This window comes from Choristoneura fumiferana, chromosome 20 (genome assembly GCF_025370935.1).
Source record: "Choristoneura fumiferana chromosome 20, NRCan_CFum_1, whole genome shotgun sequence".
Classification (NCBI taxonomy): Eukaryota; Metazoa; Arthropoda; class Insecta; order Lepidoptera; family Tortricidae; genus Choristoneura; species Choristoneura fumiferana.
This window is the reverse complement of record NC_133491.1, coordinates 1,890,114-1,903,162: the sequence shown is the minus strand read 5'-3', so window position 1 is coordinate 1,903,162 and position 13,049 is coordinate 1,890,114. Positions and strand designations below refer to the sequence as shown.

The window sequence follows — 13,049 nt, the reverse complement described above, 5'->3', positions numbered from 1 at the left end:
AATTTGGAGTACTACATTGCCAAACATTCGGTGATTTAGCCGAATATTCGGCCGAATACGAATATTCGGTAAACTGCCGCATATGCCGAACACCGAATATAAAACAAATATTCGGCCCATCCCTAATGAAAAGCAACTTCAAACTTCTTTTTTTTAGATGGCGTTACTATCGTGAGATCCGTTTGACGTATGCTCGTGATTGGTCAAATAACTAAATGAGCCAATCGCAAGCAAACGTCAAACGTACCTCACGACACTAACGCCATCTAGCGATATTTCGCCTCTCTGAAAACCCTCATTAGCCTAGTTACCAAACATTTTCATCACACTATCTCGTAAACAGTGTCGAAACATGCAGGCTACCTTGGTTGCAACCCCCCAAATAAAACCCTCGACCTTAATGTGCTTGTCATGAAACCCGTGGTCGGTAAATTAGTCATTGCGCGTACAAATTGTCTTGTCATGAAGCCCAAGGTCGGTAAATGAGTCCGTGCCCGTACTGATGCTGCTGCGCGCGCTGCTGCAGGACCGCATGCATGGAGGGGGAGGGGGGAGGGCGGTAGGGCCAAGAGCGCAGCCTAAGGTATCGCCAATATTTTCTTTTAGAAATATAAAATTTTACTCGCAAATGTGATGAAAAACATTGTATGTCGCACGGGCGGTACTACAATTACGAACATCGACTCATTAAAGCCCTCAGTCTTCGACTTCGGGCTTCTAATAGACTCTCGTCCGTAATTCCTTATTTACCGCCCTTAAGACACAATGTGCTATTACTAACAAAAATATAAAGCGAACACCAGACGCCAAAATACGTATATTCTAGCTCCATTCAAGCGTACACATTGCGTAACAGAATAACAACGCTTGCCCTCGTTACCATCGGAAAATACGGCTCGTTAGTGATTCAATATTGGTAGGTATTACTAGTCAACTTGGCTTGACTGGTCACTACTGTCATAGTAAAAGAAGAGAAGTATGTAAACGCCGACCCCTTAGGAGACTTAATACTCTGGCGCGGACGCTTAGGGTTGTCGATGTCTATTTTAGATTACCTACCGGCAAATAAATTTAGTACGAAAGTTAAATTAAAATTATCTTATATTTGTGTCTAGACAAACAAGATTCTATGCCGCTATATTATTATTATTACACAAAATTTAAAAATATTTTTAAATTCGTGGAGTGCCGATGGCGACTGTGTACATACATACCTACTACTCATGTTTACCTACACATAATACTATAACTATATTGTTTATAGGTAGGTAAACTATTACACTACACTTATACATATACTACTAATTTACAACTATTATACGAGTACGCGAACGTAAAAGATGATCATCTCGCGTAGCGAGTGCGAGCTAAAATCAAAACGTACGGCACCGACTATTGTTATGTAAACATAATTTTAAACTAGAGTTTATTAGAATAAAAACATGAGTAAGTAGGTATGTAAAACTACTTTAAATTACTGATTACGTACGTTTTTTTTGTTTGTGTTTTGTTACGTGTGTTCTTACAGTGTGGAGGTGGAAGAGCTGCTGTACGCCCATTTGTTTCATAGACGTTATTCCGCTACTAAATTCATCATTTCATTTTATTTTTATTTCATTTAGTTTATTAAGCATCTCCACAAAGTAACACCTGATTCAATAAATTATTTAAGACTAGCGTTTGACCGCGGCTTCGCCCGCGTGGAATTCCCTCGGGAACTGCGCATTTTCCGGGATAAAAAGTAGCCTATGTCACTCTCTGGCCCATAAACTATCTCTATGCCAAAAATCACGTCGATCCGTCAATCCGTTTCGACGTGAAAGACCTGTGAAGAACACACAAACATACAAACAAACACACTTCCGCATTCATAATATTAGTATGGATTTTAATTAAAAACATAAGTCTGGGATTTTTATGATAAAGATATATAAGTATAATTCTGCCAATTAATAGCAGCATAAAACAAATGCGCCGGCGCTGACATTCACCGAGTGAGCCGTTGTGTAACTATGACACCATCACTTTCACTGTATGCGGGTCAATGAGTCAGATTCGGCTAATGCGGTCAAGATGTCACTCTGATATTATTGACGTCACTGGATACTCAGATGCGGCTGGGGTGGTCAAGCGTCAGTCGAGATGTCACTCTGATATTAGTGACGTCACTGGATACTCAGATGCGGCTGGGGTGGTCAAGCGTCGGTCGAGATGTCACTCTGATATTAGTGACGTCACCGGATACTCAGATGCGGCTGGGGTGGTCAAGCGTCGGTCGAGATGTCACTCTGATATTAGTGACGTCACCGGATACTCAGATGCGGCTGGGGTGGTCAAGCGTCGGTCGAGATGTCACTCTGATATTAGTGACGTCACCGGATACTCAGATGCGGCTGGGGTGGTCAAGCGTCGGTCGAGATGTCACTCTGATATTAGTGACGTCACCGGATACTCAGATGCGGCTGGGGTGGTCAAGCGTCGGTCGAGATGTCACTCTGATATTAGTGACGTCACTGGATACTCAGATGCGGCTGGGGTGGTCAAGCGTCGGTCGAGATGTCACTCTGATATTAGTGACGTCACCGGATACTCAGATGCGGCTGGGGTGGTCAAGCGTCGGTCGAGATGTCACTCTGATATTAGTGACGTCACTGGATACTCAGATGCGGCTGGGGTGGTCAAGCGTCGGTCGAGATGTCACTCTGATATTAGTGACGTCACTGGATACTCAGATGCGGCTGGGGTGGTCAAGCGTCGGTCGAGATGTCACTCTGATATTAGTGACGTCACCGGATACTCAGATGCGGCTGGGGTGGTCAAGCGTCGGTCGAGATGTCACTCTGATATTAGTGACGTCACTGGATACTCAGATGCGGCTGGGGTGGTCAAGCGTCGGTCGAGATGTCACTCTGATATTAGTGACGTCACCGGATACTCAGATGCGGCTGGGGTGGTCAAGCGTCGGTCGAGATGTCACTCTGATATTAGTGACGTCACCGGATACTCAGATGCGGCTGGGGTGGTCAAGCGTCGGTCGAGATGTCACTCTGATATTAGTGACGTCACCGGATACTCAGATGCGGCTGGGGTGGTCAAGCGTCGGTCGAGATGTCACTCTGATATTAGTGACGTCACCGGATACTCAGATGCGGCTGGGGTGGTCAAGCGTCGGTCGAGATGTCACTCTGATATTAGTGACGTCACCGGATACTCAGATGCGGCTGGGGTGGTCAAGCGTCGGTCGAGATGTCACTCTGATATTAGTGACGTCACCGGATACTCAGATGCGGCTGGGGTGGTCAAGCGTCGGTCGAGATGTCACTCTGATATTAGTGACGTCACCGGATACTCAGATGCGGCTGGGGTGGTCAAGCGTCGGTCGAGATGTCACTCTGATATTAGTGACGTCACTGGATACTCAGATGCGGCTGGGGTGGTCAAGCGTCGGTCGAGATGTCACTCTGATATTAGTGACGTCACTGGATACTCAGATGCGGCTGGGGTGGTCAAGCGTCGGTCGAGATGTCACTCTGATATTAGTGACGTCACCGGATACTCAGATGCGGCTGGGGTGGTCAAGCGTCGGTCGAGATGTCACTCTGATATTAGTGACGTCACTGGATACTCAGATGCGGCTGGGGTGGTCAAGCGTCAGTCGAGATGTCACTCTGATATTAGTGACGTCACTGGATACTCAGATGCGGCTGGGGTGGTCAAGCGTCGGTCGAGATGTCACTCTGATATTAGTGACGTCACCGGATACTCAGATGCGGCTGGGGTGGTCAAGCGTCGGTCGAGATGTCACTCTGATATTAGTGACGTCACCGGATACTCAGATGCGGCTGGGGTGGTCAAGCGTCGGTCGAGATGTCACTCTGATATTAGTGACGTCACCGGATACTCAGATGCGGCTGGGGTGGTCAAGCGTCGGTCGAGATGTCACTCTGATATTAGTGACGTCACCGGATACTCAGATGCGGCTGGGGTGGTCAAGCGTCGGTCGAGATGTCACTCTGATATTAGTGACGTCACCGGATACTCAGATGCGGCTGGGGTGGTCAAGCGTCGGTCGAGATGTCACTCTGATATTAGTGACGTCACCGGATACTCAGATGCGGCTGGGGTGGTCAAGCGTCGGTCGAGATGTCACTCTGATATTAGTGACGTCACCGGATACTCAGATGCGGCTGGGGTGGTCAAGCGTCGGTCGAGATGTCACTCTGATATTAGTGACGTCACTGGATACTCAGATGCGGCTGGGGTGGTCAAGCGTCGGTCGAGATGTCACTCTGATATTAGTGACGTCACCGGATACTCAGATGCGGCTGGGGTGGTCAAGCGTCGGTCGAGATGTCACTCTGATATTAGTGACGTCACTGGATACTCAGATGCGGCTGGGGTGGTCAAGCGTCAGTCGAGATGTCACTCTGATATTAGTGACGTCACTGGATACTCAGATGCGGCTGGGGTGGTCAAGCGTCGGTCGAGATGTCACTCTGATATTAGTGACGTCACTGGATACTCAGATGCGGCTGGGGTGGTCAAGCGTCGGTCGAGATGTCACTGATATTATGAATCATAAAGACGCTTTTCATGCAGAAACGTAGCTATAATAAGGTCGCGGGTGAGCAAAGTAAGTAATTGTTTTATTAGTTCAGTGCGTAAAGCTACGCGTCCAGTGCATCGGAATCGGAGCGTAAGCACCGTACGGAGCCGACGGATTTGTTGCTTTGTATAGATCTCTACGCCAGAATGGATCACTGCCGCTGGGTGCGAAGAATACTGGAGTGGAGACCACGTGCCAACACCCGCGGTAGAGGAAAACCTCCTAAGAGATGGACGGATGACATCCGGCAGCCAGCCGGCATTAACTGGATGAAGGTGGCAGGGGACAGACAGACGTGGAAACGTGAAGAGGAGGCCTACGTTCGAAGACGGATGCAACAAGGGCTGCTATAGATAGATAGATAGATAGATCTCTATGGCGCAGAAATACCGATCCGGTGCACGCGTTCCATTGAATTCCATACAAAACAAACAAGTCCGTCCGCTCCGTACGGCTTGATTCCGATGCAGTGGACGGGCATCCTTGTGGGCGCGGCCACATGTACCACTACCATGCGTTTTCAGTGTCCGTACTCGATAGCGACGGCGTAAATTATTTGTAGAGGCGCCTCTAGCGGAACGTTTGCGATGTTCGTGTTTCCATACAAATTGAGATTTTAGCGCGAACGCGATCGGGACGTATTTTGTAACCGAAAACTTACACTAAGGGCACTGCAAGAAGCCATCTTGTCGCTACGTTTTTGAATCGCGGGAAATTGAAAATCGCCTTCAAAATGTGACCAGATTTATCGCTGCAATCGAGCGACGAGCGGCTGCATGTGGCCGCACCTAGACGGTTGAAAAAGCCGCGAAACTTGTCAACAAACTTACATAATGAAGGATGCGTTCGCGGATGCTTGACTCATAGTGAGGCAACACGTGTTGCCCGGTTTGGCGACAATGGTCCAGTAGAATCGCATTAACCTGAATGAGGTAACGAGTTATTGTTTAAGATTTAGCGCAAAATTTGAGGCTCACCACAACAGAAAAAAACATTTCGTCTGTGTAGGTATGACCACAATCGAACTCGGCAAAACAACAATAAAAAACCGGCCAAGAGCGTGTCGGACACGCCCAAAATAGGGTTCCGTAGCCATTACAAAAAAACTAAGTATTTCTACGGATTTCATATTTTGTACGGAATATTCCAAGTTTAGGTAAGTATATCTTTTTTTTTATTTCCGAATTTCGATATTTTCGAGACTATTACATTGTTCAGTACCGGAGTTCAAAATTCCATCACCCGTAAAGGTGTGACTATCGACGCCTCATAGTACCGTATTTCGAACAAAATCAGTGTCGATCGGCAAAATAAAAACCTGCGTTCGTAAATTGCGTCCGGCGACTGTGGCAAACGCGAGTACCCTTTTGTCCGGCACAAGGAGTTGACAATCGTCACATTGGAACACCCGGCAGGACGTTTTTCCTCTAAAAAGAGGTGTATGGTACGGGTTAAGACTAACCGCGCCGCCCGTCCGTATCTGCTTACCTGAGCAAACGCTGCGGGAACGAGCCAGCGAAAGATAAGCCGACTTTAATAACTTTAGGGATTTAAAAAGATACCATAAACGTGATTAGCCAAACCTAAAATTATTGAACACAACATCATAAAGTTGCCCTAATGTTGTCATTACATCATGTAATGATAATATTTTTGGCCTCCCTACTAGGATACGGGGTAAACCCCAAGGAAAATCAGAAATTAGTAACGTAATTTATTCAATTCCGTTTTCAACGACGGAGTCACTTATCGTACCTTAACAGTAGGGCAACTTAATTATGTAGTGGGTACAATAATTTTTACCCAAGGGTGGGTAGTTGGTGTCGAGGTTTGGCTGATCACGTTTATGGTATCTTTTTAAATCCCTAAAGTTATTAAAGTCGGCTTATCTTTCGCTGGCTCGTTCCCGCAGCGTTGCTCAGGTAAGCAGATACGGACGGGCGGCGCGGTAGTCTTAACCCGTACCATACACCTCTTTTTAGAGGAAAAACGTCCTGCCGGGTGTTCCAATTTGACGATTGTCAACTCCTTGTGCCGGACAAAAGGGTGCTCGCGTTTGCCACAGTCGCCGGACGCAATTTACGGATGCAGGTTTTTATTTGCCGATCGACACTGATTTTGTTAGAAATACGGTACTATGAGGCGTCGATAGTCACACCTTTTACGGGTGAAGGGAATTTTGAACTCCGGTACTGAACAATGTAATAGTCTCGAAATATCGAAATTCGGAAATAAAGCGACGGATAGACGTGATTTTTGACATAGAGATAGTTTATGGGCCCGAGAGTGACATAGGCTACTTTTTATCCCGGAAAAACGCACAATTCCCGAGGGAACAGCGCGCGATAAGCGAATACCACGCGGGCGGAGCCGCGGGCAAAAGCTAGTCTAAAAATAAAAATAAAACAAACAACAACATTCTTGAACATTAAGTAATGGCAAGGTCCGGTTGAAGAGCTCCGAACGCCTTACGCAACGCCTGCGCGCGCGCATCGCTCTCTCTGTCTGACTCACTGTCACATATCATACTATAATAAGATTATAACTATTACCTCAATATAGACGGTTATTTTTATTTTTACTTTCCAATTGTTGATCTGAAACAATTACTTTGCTCACTCGCGACCTTAAGATCTACGTTTATGTAAGAAATGTGTGTTCACGCAGTTCCTCCAACTCCACACTGTAAGAACACACACAAATCACACAGTCCAACTATCACCACGACTACACTACACTGACGCGTTTCGAACTCAACCAGAGCTCATATTCAGAGCAATATAACCGTTCACCATGCTACCAGGTGTTATAACATACCAAAACAATCGTTTTAATTTGTCACTGTAACACCACAAAATGTTTGTGATTGGTGTGTTCTCAGTGTGGAGGTGGAGGAACTGCATGAATACACATTTCTTGCATAAAAAGGTCGCGGGTGAGCAAATTAATTGTGTCAGTTCATTGATATGGACCTCTGCAAAGTAACGCCTGCTATGTCTTTAAAATTCAGTTTTCAAAATTACAGGAGGTTGAAAATAGCCTGAATGGTTTTGAAAAAAGTGTGGTAGGACCTGCGCCTTTGTTTTGCTCGACTTGGCGGGGGCGCTACCGTGCCCCCAGATAACTATTAGATACCACATTCATTACACGTCTATTTTTCCTTTGTAATTGTTTTTCAAATTATCTTAACTATTGTTAAAAAATCATACATGTACGATAATTTAATCCATGTTAAGACGATTAGTACCTAAATACGATACAAGTAGAAAAATCTTTTGACTGGAAGTCCCTTAAGGGGATAGTTCGCCTTTGTCCAACTATATCTCAACGTTTGTCAATTAGTTAGTGTTTAATTATTTTTGGATAAAATGTTAACACAATAATACATACATACGTTATAATTTGTAATAATAGTGTTAGATAAGTGTAAATTTCACACGCAATAAGTAAGATTGGTAATTTCAATGACTTTGTCATCAGTGTGGTTACCTAGTTCAGTAGTATAATGTTGGACTTCCAAAGTGGAGGTCTAAATTTCTAGTTTAGTTCTGAGGTAACGTTGAGGCAGCACTAGTTTTTTTTCTTTTTATGTAGGTATTTATTTAGTTTACGTTTAACATTTAAAGCTATTTAAATACGTATACAGAAAAACTGATTAAGTGAAGATTGTGGGAATCCCCTATTCAGTTCTTTATTTATTATCTATGGCCATGGTTACAAAACCTTTCGCCATCTTCATTTCATTTTAGTACTTTGTGGGTGGTTACTGTTTAAAAAAGTACCCAATTTCAGGGAGAATATTTGAGTGTCCAAGAACCCAACTTTCAAAGCTGAATATATCTTACCGTATATGTAACGACAAACATGCTTTAGGTATCATATAAAGGCGTGGGAAGCGTGACTCTGGGTTTCTAATTTCAGTTGACGATGCCTTGATAAGGCGAGATTTCTCTTGGGGATATGTGTTTGTGGGCGTATAACTGATAACATATTTGGAAATGAGGACCATACTAAGATAGTGTCGTCACAAGGGAAAAGACTTCTCTATATGTATAGTCAGAATCATAAATGTATGTGAAACAATTTATTAAACCTGGTGTTACTTTGCGGAGGTCCATATCAATGAACAATTACTTTGCTCACCCGTGAACTTTTAGGTGCGGCAAAGTAATTGTTTAGATACTTATAGTTCATAATGTAAAGGGAACTGAACCTCCCTCACATGTTAGAACCTTCTTCTGTGTATTATTGAATTACGGGGTAAAAATAATAAGTTTATACAGAGGGAAAAAAATACTTAGATTGAATGTTTTTGATTCATCATCCCAGCCTATATACGTCCCACTGCTGGGCACAGCCTCCTCTCAGAACAGAAGGCTTGGGCCATAGTTCCCAACGCGGATAACAAGATAAACATGTGCAATGGTGAACTTATCCTTTAGAAGGATCTCTTTCTGTTAACCTTTGAACGATTAGTACGACATCAGCAAAAGTTCAACAAAAATTGAGTTGCAAATAAAATAGTATCTACATTAAAAAACTTCATACAAAGAACACATATAAAAATAAATAGACTTATTAGTATAAACTTTGTAATTGATGTGTAGTGACATGATTGATGTCTATAGAACCAAACCAGACATGCAACAGTAGCCTTAATTTGTTATATTGATTTGATATTAACCATTTATTTACAAATAAATAAAATCTACGAGATATTTTATTTAGTAAGTATGTAATTATTATTATCCTCTGTTTATAGCAAATTTATTCTTTGTTTCAGGGTTTATTATCGCGCAAATACAATGCCAGTACCAAGTTCTTCACCCGGGTAGGTATGCATCAATGCCCAACACATCGTATTTATTAAATATACTTCATCATCAGTAGGTACAGTCAACGTGATTTGGCATCTCGAAAAGAGCACTACTTTTTATACTTTTTTATTAAGGCAAATATGTAAACGGTTGTCACGTGTTTTTTTATTTATTTTTGATTGTAATATAAACATCATCATCATCATCATTCCACCTCTATACGTCCCACTGCGGGCACATGCCTCCTCTAAGAACAAGAGGGCTTGGGCCATAGTTCCCGAGCGGGCACAGTGCGGATTGGGAACTTCACACGCACCATTGAATTGCTTCGCAGGTTTATCCAGGTTTCCTCACGATGTTTTCCTTCACCGCAAAGCTCGTGGTAAATTTCAAATGTAATTCCGCACATGAATTTCGAAAAACTAAGAGGTGCAAGCCCGGGTTTGATCCCACGACCCTCTGCTTGAAAAGCGACAGGTCAAACCACTAGGCCACCACGGCTTCAATATAAACATACCCATACAATTTTCTCTGTAAATTGTACATTTGCCTAAGCAAAAATGATCAATTTATCCTGCTTTGATTATTTTAGTTGTTTATTTCCAGTATTAATTATACTAAGTTATTTGAATTTTCTTTTCAGTTTCCTTCTCGCAAAGCCAGGCTGAATGGCACAACCTTCATCAACCCAGAAATCCGCCCTGGCAGTTCTCAACACCAAGAAAACGGTCACCAGACTCCATGCAATACTACAACACACAGACTTCCCTTAATCAGGGCCCTTTCGGCCACAGGCCAATTCAAGGGCTTAACTTCGACAGTAGTGGTTCATACGACCCTAACCAGCGTGGGCCATTGAACTATCAAACTAGAGGCGGCTTTGATTTGGTCCATTCAGAAACACAAGACACACCAAGTGTAACGTTACACTCATACAGCCAAAATCCTTTTGGTCCTAGACCAGATGGTCCTAATTATCAAACCAGTTCTTACGATCCAAACCAACAAAGCCCGCAAAACTATCAAAGCAGAGGTGCATTTGATCTAATTAGATCAGACACAAATAATCCAAGCGATGGCCGATTACTCTCGGACTCTGCATTCACAAGAATATCTGAAACTCTAAGTGCCATAAACACAGTCGGCCATTATCTCGTTGACATGGTCAACGAAGAAGAAAAGGACGAATCAGATCCTAATCTTAAACAGCTTCCGCAAGCATTATATACTATAAGTAAGAACGTTCTAGGTAGAAACGTGACAGACAAAATCGCTCCTATAGTCAAAAAAGCTTTACCAAGAGTATTACCTGATGCTCCCATCACAAAAATAGCGACAGGAGACACACAGGATTCTAAGTCATGCACTACGCCTGACGGTGAGGCAGGGAGTTGTGAAGATTTGAGCAACTGTCCTCAATTGCTTCTCAACTTGATAAGTCTGCGAGAATCTCTTTGTTTTAAAGACCTTTTTGTGCCTGGAGTTTGTTGCCCTAAAAATGCTATAGTCTCATCTACACCGGCGATTGAAAAACCCGTGTTAACAACTACAAGTAAACCTACCTACTTAGTACCAGTGACTACGCCAAAGCCACAGTCCAAGCCGACGACTACCAAAAAGCCTACAGCAATTCTGGTGTTGACCACGAAGCGGCCTCGACCCGTTACTACTATCAAACCAGCTACAAGTTTACCCCCTGTGACCACGCCTCGAGTGCCGTCGACTACATATGCAACAGTGCCGCCACCGGTTATATCTAACTTCTCCAACATCGTCGACATTAGTGGTAAGACCTCGCAACTCTATACTGATCGACCTGAATCCTTTATTAATACCGAACACTTAACAAGCAGATAAGAAAAAGTTATTGATGACGTCCCGTTGGCACTCTTTGGGCAAATAAATTCTGAATAAGTTTTTGTTATTTAGAATCTACAGACGTACGAACGATGCCAGATAAGTAAAAGCTTGTAAAAATTGTATTAGCGGATTAACCGCACTACATTTGCAGGGGTAGGACCTTGTGCAAGGTCCGCCCGGATTGCTACCACCATCTTGCTCGCTAATCCGCCGTGAAGCAGCAGTGGTTTGCACTGTTGTGTTTCGGCGTGGAGAAGTAAGACAGCCGGTGAAATTACTGCACTTGAGGTAATCCATCTTAGACCTCTAGGTCGGTAACGCATCTGCAATACCCCTGGTGTCGCAGATGTTTATGGGCGGTAGTGATCTCTTAAACATCAGGAGACCCACTGCTCGTTTGCCATCCAGTCGAAAAAAAAAATAAAAAAAACATAAATATGCGTGCTGTAACGTTATTTCCAGAATGTGGCAGGAGAAGATGAAGGTGGCCGGATAGTTGGAGGTACGGAGTCCAAACCGGAGCGGGCCGTGGATGGTGGCTATCTACCTTCATGGTAACAAACGCAGAGAGTTCTGGTGTGGAGGCACCCTGGTGGGCACGAAGCACGTGCTCACTGCTGCCCATTGCACCAGGGACTCAAAACAGAGGCCGTAAGTTACATTGTTCTTTCAGATTTTAATGCTAGGAACCTTGGTATGTCCTGGGGCACGGAGTGACAGTACTGGCGACGTGTGACAACATATGGATGATTTCCCTGCAAGTTTCAAATTTACTCCGATTTGATTCATAGAGAACCATAGAACCTCATCATCATTATCAGTTATCGTGATATTTACGTTATTTGACGCATTGTGTTATTGACGTATAAAATATTATTTATTGAAATAAGGATCTGTGTTAGCTCCGCAATCATTGTTGATAGTGTGGGGGGAGGCTCTAATAGAGATCTCTCTCCAGGCAGGTGTTATGCTTGGAGACTGAAGTCCGAAGGACGAGCTTCGGAAGCATTATATATATGCGTCCGAGTTGAGAAACTTCGATAGCGCCATGTAGGACTCGGTTGGAGTTTCTATACGTGATCACTAGATGACGCTAGGAGTCGCTACATGAGCCCCCTTTTTTTAGACCGGAGGCGTGGAGTGGGAGTGCAGTATAGTCTGTGCGTGTGTCATGTGCCAGTTGCTTGGTTGTGTGTTTTGCGTAAGCTGCGCCGAGCTGCTTTGCATTGAGTGAGGATATCACACTGTATGTTTACAGTGTAGTGTACTGCTGGTGTTCCAGGCATATGTAGTTACATGCTAGTGGTGCACAGTGTGGTTTGTCTGGCCTGCTGTGAGACTGTGTCTTTGTCTTGGATGTCTTCGAAGGTTGCGTTATCGTCATTGTCGGGTCACCAATGTGGGAGACGCTCCAATAGAGAAATCTCCCCAGACAGGTTTTTGCCTGGGACTGAATTTGATGGTTTTATAAATGCTTTATTATAATATATGTGTCCAAGTTGAGAAACTTCGATAGCGCCATTGTAGGACTCGGTTGGATTTTTTATATGTGCTCACTAGATGGCGCTAGGAGTCGCTACAAATAACGTTTATTGGTTCAGCTGAGCTTAATAATCATTAAAAGGACAATTTAGCCTTACTTGTTAAAATAAATATTTATAAAAGAAATGTAGAAAGCATGTAGTTTATAATTGTTTAGTTTACAAATCATTATAGTTTAAGTACCTACCTAAGTTACTAGTGCGTGGACATAGTTACTAGGTCTT

General features: G+C 43.7%; 1 pseudogene; it reads left to right on the top strand.

Moving 5' to 3' along the window:
• LOC141439366 (clotting factor B-like) overlaps positions 1-13,049 on the top strand; it is a 28,351-nt pseudogene that overhangs the window by 13,379 nt on the left and 1,923 nt on the right.